This window comes from Pyxicephalus adspersus, chromosome 4 (assembly GCF_032062135.1).
Source record: "Pyxicephalus adspersus chromosome 4, UCB_Pads_2.0, whole genome shotgun sequence".
Classification (NCBI taxonomy): domain Eukaryota; kingdom Metazoa; phylum Chordata; class Amphibia; order Anura; family Pyxicephalidae; genus Pyxicephalus; species Pyxicephalus adspersus.
In genome coordinates, this window is record NC_092861.1 from 83,411,701 (window position 1) to 83,423,548 (window position 11,848).

The window sequence follows — 11,848 nt, forward strand, 5'->3', positions numbered from 1 at the left end:
AAAAAAAATACTTTATACTAGTAGAATAAATAGAAAAAGTCCTCAGGTGACACCACTTTCCCCATGTCTGCCAATGTTTCTGTGCATTTGTAGTAATAGACAGTTTTGTTATGGAGAACAGGACAGCAGAGATCCGTGGTTGTCATGTACTGATGCATATTCTTTCTTTGGCCAACCACAGAGCTTTCGCTATTATTTATATAACTAGTGACTGGTCAAACAGGGAAGGGGGTGTAAAGACTAGAGTTCAGTGAATTAGAACACCATTCCCCACTGCTACAGCACTGGAATCACAAATACCTATACACAATATTTTTACTGACCATATACCAGAACTCACACACAACAAAATGTTAGTACTGCATAATAATTTAAGTTCCATAATGGCCCTCAGACACAAAAATTCAAAGGAGGTCGATATTTAAAGAAATTCAGATGTGCCATCTGTAAGCAAAAGTCACACCCAATGCTTTTTTTAAAGAAACTTCTATCACGATTAAAAAGTGATTCTTAAATGCAGTCAGACAAAGCCGGATGGGAGCAGGCAGGTGATACAACTTTCTGTTACAGATGTAAATTTAAGAAGAAACAGTGGTGTGCTCATTCCTGGCCTGCCAGAAAGACAGATCAGACGCACACCAATTACCTTTGACTGCTCTTCATCAGTATGTTCCTTGTCAACACATTTACTTGCAGCACACCAGATTGGGTGCCAGTCTAAATGCAACTACATAGAGAATTGCAGAAGGGCTGACATCAAGCCAAACTAAGCACCTACACGGTTGGTATAACAAACTTATGACTTGGTAATATATACACCAAATTTTACCTGTCTGTGCATATTGTGGTGTTCTGAAACACAAGTGTTTTATTGTTTATTTGCAGGATGCATGCACCTCAAAATGACCATTGAACACAGGTAAACTAGGATGACTTTTCACCCAAGAGTGAGGGAAGCATTTGCTGACAGTCTGTTATGTACTACAAACCATCCCTGTGGAACCATTTTAACATATCAAAAGATGATACTAATGCATAGTAGATATACACAGCTGTATATTTTAAAGAATGAAATCTGCATTTTCAAGCTTAACTTCAATTTCTAATAAACTTCCACCTTTTTTGCAAATAATGTGTATTATACACTGCAAAGAGTCATACAAAAAAATAAAATTGTATGTATTATATAGGACAGAGACAGCAGGTCAGGATGTGTCTGTGGTTTGGTGCTGGATGGGAGGTACATTTGTCTGAGGTTACAGAAGTTTACTTTGAGGGTGTGGGGACTGAACAGTTAAGTAGCAGATATGAAGCAAGTCTGCTAATCCAGTGATTTTCAACCACTGTGCAGCGGCACACTAGTGTGCCATAAGGGATCCTCCGTGGGAAATTATCCAATTACCATTGTCGAGTGTCTGTGCTGTAGTGACTGGTAGAGTAATGTAATACTCTTCCATGTCAGTGGGTGGCAGTAGGTAGCTTAATTGCCTTGTTTATTCTTAGAGACAAGAGAATCAGCTACAGAGTGTCATTTTGTAACATTTTTGATTTGTGGTGTGCCACAGGATTTTTGCTGTGTGCTGTGGCTCAAAAAAGGTTGAAAAACACTGTGCTAATCAATGAGAGTATAAAACTCCCAGCATGCTCAAGGTCAGTACAGAGACCTGGACAGTCTGGGGAGCTTGGAATATAGCTGTATGTGCAACTGCAGTGCTTGGGTGAGACAGCTTGTGCGGCAGCTTGTGGATTTCTCAGTTTAAAGACTTACGGTACCAGGCTCCTGTATAGTCGCCCATAATCGGCAAAGATTTTGTTGTATTTTGTTTCTTCTGTTTGTAAACCACTGTCTATAGTTCTGTTGTAAAAACTTTAGTGTGTTGTACCCCATTTGTTCAGTGTGCTCATCCAGGGAGCCCCCTGTACCCAGCTGCTGAACTGAACTGCCAATATATACACAAAGTATAAGGGAAAAAAAAGAACCAAAAACATACTCAATCTTTTAGTATAAACTCTTAAGGAAGCATTACATAGTTTCTACATTGTAATTTCTGCAATACACATACATTCGCATTATGCGAGTACTACAAATCACAATGAATTACCAGACTTAAAAAACAAAACAAAAAATACTGTGTAAGCAAAAAAAATTTGTAAACATTTATAACAAACAATTCTTTTAATATTCATGTCCATTCACTTTATACAAAAGCAGCAAAAAATTAATATTTACCTTTATTGTTAGACAAAAGCATTCTACCTGTCAGCATAAATTGGAACGCAAACACGACCTTGGATGTGATTGTGGTTTTAAAATACATGCCGAATAAAGTAAAAACACCTAAAGGATAATGCAGAATTCACACACAAGTTAGTGACTTGCAAGGTGAAGACAAAGAATTTTGAATACATTATTCTGCTGACACACTCACTTCCCAAAACTAGCAACTAAGGTAGACGGAAGAGATAATATATCCATTGGGAACAGGAAAAATTAGGAAGCTGTTTTTGAAGCTATGCTCCTACAACTTTGATGGGAGGAAGTGGAGAGACCTGGATGCTTGAACCAAACAGCATGTTTGGCAAAGAAAACAGCAGTGAATCCCAGTAGAGCAAATTACGACTGGCAGCCAGTTACACAAAATGATTGTGTGCCTTAAAGGCAGCAATGAATAATTCTACTTTGTCTTATGACAGTCCTTCATACTGTAAAACTCAGGGGACATTTGCTCAGTAACACAATAAAGTCGGTGCCAATGCACTAGTCAAATGTCTTTGCTCCCTTTTGTTTAGATAATTCCTGTTGTAGGACCTAACTGACACTTAAAATATACAGTGATAATCACTATTCCAAAATAGGTTCAGATTGTTGTACTGAACACCAAGAACTTTTTATTTCAGCTGTGTCAAATTAAATAAAAGGTTGTTTAAGATGTCAGATTGCAAACCATGTCATTTTCTCATCATAAAGTGATTTTATCTCAAACATTACCAGAATTCAAAGTTAAAAGAGCCCTCCTGGCACTCACACGCTTACCTTGCCTTTGACATATTTACAGTAAACCCTTAACAATATAGAAAAGAGAAAGCACAAAATACCTAAAAGTAGAATACGAATACAGAGCCATCAAGTGATCTACAATCAAAGAACTATAGAAGACATGTAGAAAGATTGGCTGCTGAAAATAGCCGAAGTCTCTAAACGAGCAGCAGCAGAATATAATAATGGCATTGGTGGTGAACAGTAGGTTTGCATTACATGCTTGCAGAAATTCTTATCAAACACACAGATATTAGTATGCACGTGTTCTGGTCATAAACCAGCTACACCAAAACAAGGGCAAAGATTTCTTTGGTAGCAAACTGCAGTTATTTTAATTTCAATCATTTTATTGACCTTCTTCATTACCTGTCATTCATGGTAAACATTACATCGCTGTTTTGCATTTGCTGTATTTAAAAATATGTATCCTACTTTTGTTTAAGTGCCCCAATCTTACACCATAGTACTGTGGAGGATACCCTTCATATTAAATTTGGACATTACAACTACTCCACTGCATTATAATGAAATCAGAGTCTGACAAACATATTATTGGCAGCTACAGCTTGAATCAATTAAAAAACAGATGGAAATGCACTGGCTGCTACCCAAAATGAGTTCCACAATTATAATATAAATGATCAAGTGGCTTTAAGGCATTCTTTGGTTAAACACCACTGAAAACCTAGAGCATGTAACACTGGGTACAAAGATGTCATACCAATAAACAACTTATCTCAAAATGAACTGCTCATCTTCTACATCAAAAATGGATTGTGTCAAAAGCCAATGGTGCTCTATTATTCATTAGAAAACCTTTTATAATCCTTCCTCAAGTTTAAGATTTTACTTCAAACCCAAAACAAACCTAGGACAAAAATTTCAAACCTGAATATATCCCACAGGGAAAATTGGATGCAATGATGAATAAATTTATCAAGCTCAAAAAAACAATATTTTGCAGCTTTTAGTTTAACGCAATTGCTGACTATTATAAACTGAACTGTATTCTTGTACATAACATTAAAGATGGCATGTTATTAACCTATCTTGGGTAAGGAGGAGCAATAAAAACTTTAATTTCAATTTAGAGAATGTATGTATTAGGATGCTGGTCAAAAAAAGGAATACAAAAAAAAAAAATAAAAAAAAACGTTTTTAAGAGTTAGATCTTTGGCAATAGTTGCCTCCAAACTAACCCTGTATATGTTTTATATGTAACATTTACACAAGTGTATGCATACACATATATTTATTAACTTATCTGCCTCATTTCAACTATTTCCATTCAAAAAGCTGAATATTGTATTCAATTACATTTCCTATACCCATCTAATTCCTCCCAACAATAACATTGCAACACACAACCCGAAAGGTAATTTGACATGGATGGATGTAAAGCTGCTGTAACACTTCAGAAGAATCCCAATCCTGAAACAAGCTTGCAGTCACAACTATGTAGATCTAAGATACTGACAGATTCTTTTAGAAATCTGCAGTCAAACCCTGAAAGACAGTCATTTGAATCAAAGTTTGTGGGTGAATACCACCACGTATGCATTTCCTACTTAGTATTATGCTTCATTCATACAAAATAGCTTTTTGGACAGATATTTACATTTATTTCAACTCTAAAGCTGATATAACACATAGTTGTCTTTATTACAACAAATGTTCAGATTTACACTGCATATTGTTAGCTGGAGTTGAAAATCTTTGTTGACTACCTGAGTGTCCAAGAAAGGCTCCAATTTCATTAGGATTTTGCATATACTTCTCTGGGGGGGGGGGCTTGTTTGGAAGACCTGGAAAACATCATCACAACCTGGAATGCTGCAGCTTTGGCTGCAAGGTGGGAAGTTCTTGCAGGTAAAGAACTCAAAGATGCTGTTAGCACACCTAGGTTCACACATTTGATATGTGCGAGTATGTAAAGTGTATGCCTGACCAAAAACACACATTTTGTACATCTCTGCAACTGGCATTTTCCCATGACTTATCCCATTACAAAGCTATAAAAAGGACAGAAAATGTTATGTTGATTTACAAGCCCACTGAGATCTAACGTTTGAGAAGATAGCCATGTACCTCTGCTACAGCCCTTTTCTGGATTACAAAACACCTATGCCTCATCTTACAAACAAAGGATTTGTGTCATCAGGGGGGACAACACTGCTTGAGATTTCAGCACAGCTTAGTTAGCTGAAACAGGAAGTTGGGAGATCACCAAGATTCTGACAGATTAATAGAAACCTGTGCATGTAACAGTTAAAAGCAAGAAAACATGGGGCTACTACTGGTATATATTGACAAGATGTACCAACAGTTTTGTCATTTTTATTTTTGCAGATTTAAAGGGAATATGTTACAAGCAAAGTCAAATCTGTTGACATTCAGAGTTTGCGGGTAAGAAAATAAAAAACGGGCAAACATTTCCAGTAACAATGTTGGGGAACACTTGTAGGTCTCTTAGCCTTCACCAATGCCTACTGCCAAGGCTGCCTTGGAAAAAAAAAAAAAAAAAAAAAAAAAAAAGACACTACAATTGTTGATATAGACAAGTGAGGTGAGGTTTTGCTTGTTTTGTACAAATTTCACGATGTGCTACAATACAACCTACCCATCTGCACTGTATTAAGGTTTATCTCATACTTTTCCAGTGCTGGGTCAAGTGTGTATTATACTTTTACACTTTATAGTTTTTAAATTATACTGTTTTTTTATTTTAGATGCATTTTCTGTGGACTAAAAACCATAGAAGGTAATTAGGTTGAATATGTGTTTAACAGCATATAACAGCTGTATCTAGGTACAATAGCAATAACCAGCCATCCACCAGTACTAGTACTTACTGGATTATGCAAATACAAGACATTTTTATCATTTTTATTGGGTTGAAAGTGTGTCAACTGTAAACACAGAAAGGTGAATAAAAATACAATGTCAATTATAGCTTGCTACCGTGAAAATAGGCATAGAGACACTTAAGTAAATGTAATCTCTTTCTGGCCATTCATTCAGCAGCAAAAACCATTTGAAAATGTCCATGTGTATCTAGACTTTAAAAGACAAGCACAAAAACAAGTAGAGTAGACTAGTAAAACTTTTGCAATCAGTAGATAAAAATCTGAATCTTGATGTATGCATCCTAAACCTTTAATTTCCAGTTTTGAGAGTCAATGGGCTCTATTTAAAAAACTGAACTTTCTTTTTTAATATTTCCATTGTAGAAACGGTCTCAAAAAAATGAAACCTTTATAAAGGAAATGTAATCTGGTATTACCACTTCAATAATGCATTTAATAGGGCTACAACAATCAATTTAAAGAATATGGCATATGAGAATGTACTTTCAATATAATTTTGCACCTTATCTAACATTCCGGACATGCAGGCGGAACTTTATTTTTTTTAAAAATACATGATCAGGTGGTGGTATTGCGGAAAGGGATAGGTGAGGTCCCTTCTGCAGGAACCATTCTTACAAGCCTTATGTCTGCAGAGCCATCAAATTTAGTGCAGCTCAGCGGTGGCTACCAGGGAAACCCAGCAATCCCAGCTTCCCTATCGCATGCCAGGAATTAATGAACTCAGGGGAGTCAAGCCATCCCATAGGGCCAATCTAGAGGACAAAAGATTGTAAGCATGTGTGGTATGTAATTTTAAGGCTGGGATTAGACTTGCACTGTTCAGTAAGGTCAATTTTCTTCAACATATTTGTTAGCAATAGATAGAATATACATCTTTATCATAACAGGAAAAATAGTCTTGTATCTGAACAATTTTTGATCAATGCTCTGCCCAAATATTAATTGTAAAATAAAAGTCTTTGATTTGATGTTTTATCTGTTCAAACATTTTGCAAAGTAATTGGCTCATTGCCAATTGGCTGTTATCCATAAAATGACAAATTGATGCTTCTTTGTACATCAAACCATGTAAAATTTTACCTAGCACAATGAAGTCTTCTTGATAAACAGGAATTCTGTTAGAACTTTAGAAAAGCTCCCACCTACAGAGTAACTTTGCTGCTAGGGTGATGGAAGAAGGAGACAATGACACTTTGTGAACATAGTAGTGTGGTGAAAATTGAAGAACACCATCCAGCCCAATGCAAATATAGCCCCTGGCTGGTTTGTTGAGTAGAATCTGTCAAATGACGCTGCATGACCTCATTCATTCCAGTCATACGATTCATTTATTCATGTCAATAACATTCTATGACTGTAATTGCATTGTCCCAACTGGGGAATCTGTCATTGCAGCAGCAGCCAGCAAGTTATGTACAGACACCACAGGTAGTCAAAACCGACGTGAATATACACCACTGGAAACAGATGCTGATTTTTTTCCCCCTTACAACATAACATTCATAGTCAAATTTACTTGTCCATACCAGCTAGCAGACCTTGGGGAAAATAGGGTCAGGCTTGACTTTTAAAGGAAAAAAAAATGACTCGAAATTCAGAAATGCAAAAATTCAACAGCTTAAACCACAATTTACCAATAGTGAATTTATATTTGTTGTATTTTTGGAAGCTGCACTTGGTATCATCCAGGTCATCAAGATAGTATATTACCACATGCAGAAGAGCCTCTGAGCTATTTGTACACAACGGTGTCTAAATTAGAAAATCTTGGCGTTTGAGACTAGATCAGGACTGGCTACTGGCTAGAGACAGTTGGCTTTAGAGAGTATAGTGTACTGCTGGAGACACCTTTCTGCGGATGCTCATTTTTCACTCCTCTGTTTTCCTAAAATATTCCTTATATGCTAAAGTAAACTTGTTTTATAGCTACGGTTATTAAATCAATTAGAAATTATTAAGAGTTGTAACTTTGAGCCACAAGAGTAGCCCACAAAAACTATGGCTACAAAGCAAAGGATACTCCTATAAACAGTAGTGAAATCAATACTCTGACCTTCAAAGTTTCATTTTCAGCAGTGAGTCAGCAAACCTAGTATTTTCCTTGATCAAATATACATCCATATTTTTACATTTTTTTTTTATAAAATAAAGATATTGTATGTGCACCACGATTTGCACGATCACCAAAAATGTACAGTATATGAAAAGACACAAAAAAAAAAAATAGCTGCTAAGTACCCCCTCTTTATGGAGGATGTACAAGTCCTGATTCCCATGTACCTAAGCGTGGGATTGGAACAAGAGACTATGTTCAGTTCCAGAAAAAGTTCCTTTCTTGGATACCCAACCAGCAGAGGATGAATCGGTTCAGGTAGGTTATGAGCTTATTATAAACAGACAAGACAAAGCATGCATGTAAACCGAGACCACATTTGGAAAGTCAAAGCAAATTATCCTAATTGGATCCAATAAAAGCAATGCAATATATACATTTAAGAAGAAATGTTAAGGCCATATGTAAAATAATGACAATAATGGTTTCATTCAGTAGATGTGATACAGCAAGCAGGTCTGTCCGTGAGGCTACATCAGTACATGAAATTGCTAGCACTACATACGTGTGTGTGTGTGTGTGTGTGTGTGTGTGTGTGGGGGAGTAACAAAAATATTGGATACATCACAGCTGTCTACAAAGCTATCCTGAAAAAACAAGAACTTCAAATTGAAGGGAAGTCTCCCGCCCCACCAACCCCGACCTTGTACAACAGAGGTCAACCAAATCTCCAGGAAGCAGAAAATAGAGTGGTGAAAATCTATTTGGCTTCCATAAGAAAGCTGACTCAGATGTAAAAACTATTAAACTATGAAGCAAGAGGCGCTTACTGTCACTAACAGTGATCATTAGAAGTCCAGGAGAGTCTCCATTACCCCACCGTTTAGAAATTCCATGGAATTAATTCCAATATTAAAAACTCACCACTGCACTTTTATTTACAATGTTAAGAAATTGACATTTTTTTTTACTCCCTACGCTGAGTTGTCTGGAAGCTTAAGTTACATGATCAGCCCCGATGACGTAATAGGAAAAAAAAACAGCAACTAATCAATCACATGAATGGGAAATTAGTGTCTGAGAGTTATGTGTACATGCATAGGACTCCTCCACTGCCATGGTTACATGGCAACAAAATTTGAAATTTTTCCAGAAAAACAGTGGCTGTAGACTGAAGAACAGGCAATACCTGATAACATTTAATTACAAATCAGTCTGTGCTGCAATTACAATAATTAAATATACAGAATTTACAAATATGTATTTAAAACAAAAAAATCCCTATGATGCAGAAGACCCTGCATGGAAAGAATATTATTTGTACCTAAAATATTACAATATAGCAAACAGGATGAAACAGCAAGCACTTAAAGTCAAGATCAAATGAAAATGTACTAATTTAAAAGCTATAAACAATGAAGCCACCTACAGAAAGTGTACTACAGTTTTCCTTTAAGCCATGAAGCCTAATCAAGTGTAGTGACTGAACTAATCAACTGTGGTAATGTGTCTGGCATGCAGTGGAAGGAAGATGTCGGGTATAAAACCAGACATTTATTTCCAAAGGTGTAGGAGGGAGAAGACTTTAGGGAAAGATAAAAAGCTGTCTCTTTTATTGAAAAATAAAAGTTTCCAAAACAGGACAAGCAGGCAGAAATCATTGTGGAATTCTCACTTAGTGATTTTGTAAAGCTGACTCACTTTCCCAGTGCTGCATTCCCTTCAACACGTCTGTCTGAGGTGAAGAGAATACTGCAAGTTCAAAATACAGACTCAACCATACGATAATAGTGTCTGAACACAGTATGCAGAAACATGAAAATAATAGAACCCAAGATTTCTCCTATTTCAGAAGAATTTACCCAACATCTGTTCACTGACACCACTAGTAAGGTTTCATCATTACAAAAGCCATGTATATGCATTACAAGGTCATTGAACATGATGGATGCAGGATACTCCACAACAACTGTTTATGGGATCCACAATACAGAACATAAAAATTACGTAATCTGCACTTGTGCTGGATGTGCATAAAAAACACTTCACAATGAAGATAACACAATGGCAGAAAATGAGGTAGTTATACCATTATACCATTGCCCACACCTGCATTTGGAAAGAAAAAAAAAGTGTGTCTTATCTTCTATGTAGGGCGCAAACATAAGTATGGAAAACCACAAAACTATTTACATACATTTTAACAATGTGTTATTCATCAACTCCCACTGTAAAGGAACAATAAATAATCATGCAAATAGGGAAGCAGAGACACAAGGATAGCATTGAAACATTGCTGCACAAGGCTGCTTGGTTTTATTCCTGATAAGAGCATTATCTGCATGAGGTTTGCACTTCCTCCCTCCACTCCATAAATATTGCTAACAGGTTACTGGCCTTGAAAAAAAAAAAAAAAGGAATGCAGGCCTGTGCAACTATGACAAATTTGATTACAAACACCAATGTGATAGGTGCAATATGTACACAAAATACTTACAAAAGACTCATAATGCTGGTCAGCCTAGCACCTTGTTTCTCTCCATTGGGTGACTGGTCACCTACCCAACCATGAACCTCCATGTAGCCTTCGCCATTTATATTGGGAGTGTATGTTATATGGGCATTCCTTTATCATGTACAACCAGTTGTGTAACACCCTTCCCGGCCTGGCTTGATTGATCAATAAGTCAGCCTAGCTTACCCATCTGGGCAGTGGACTTCCAGGAAAGCAAATTGTGGAAATTAAACTATCCGGTGTCACTGTCTGTATCTGTCATTTACAACCCCTCTTTTAAAGTACAGCGCTGCATAATATGTTGGTGCTGTATAAATCCTGTTTATGAATAATAATAATCATCTGTACAGGGAAAGATGCACTACAAATCTTTCCCACATGTGGAGATATTGAAATTGTATCTGTATTACCCACCTCCTAAATTGTGAGCTCTTCTAAGCAGTGTTTTCTCTCCACCTGTATCACTGTCTGTCATTTAAAACCCCTATTTAATGTACAGCACTGCATAATATGTTGGTGCTATATAAATCCTGTTTAATAATAATTATCTTGTATTTAAATAGAGCAAACATATTATGCCCCTTTATATACAAAGTATATACTCATGTCACTATTGTCCATGAAAAGGGCTCACAGCCTATCTCTACCATAGTCATATGTCATCATAGTCAAAGGCCAATTTTAAGGGGAAGTATTTTTTTCAGATGTGGGAGGAAATCCATGCAAACAGAAGAACATACAAACTCTATGCAGATAGTGTCCTGGCCGAGATTTGAACCTGGGACCTAGCACTGCAAAGGACAGAGTGACAACCTTTGAGCCAATCTGTATATGCTTTATTGCACTTATACAAGGAAGGAAAAAAAAAAAACTTTGCCGATTCTTTCATATTTTAAGTAGAGGCGTTACATGTCTTGTTCACACATTTCGTTCGTGACATTTATTACTAGGTGAACATGAAACTTGCAATGAGAATTTGACCCCTGTATCTCAGCTCTGGTATGTGAGTAGGACTACAAAAATCCTGGAAAGGGTTATCTAGATTTGGCAATATCAATTTGCCTGAACCAATATTTTAATAAAAAGTATACGTACAGTGCAAAGTTTATGTAGCCCATAACCAATTATCTCTCAGAGGAGCTAATTTTCCATACTACAGTCTCCTAGGGTCAATTTAAAAAAAAAGGATGGGAGTGTGTGTTTTGGGGATTGTTCCCTGAAAGGTACACATGCTAGCTACAGAACCACTATTATTTTAAATTAGGACTTTTGTATAATTTAACTTATATATTTCTATAATTCATGAGTAGTATGTATAAAACAATTTAATTTTTGGTTTACAAACTATTTAAGAGTAAAGAATTCCCAAA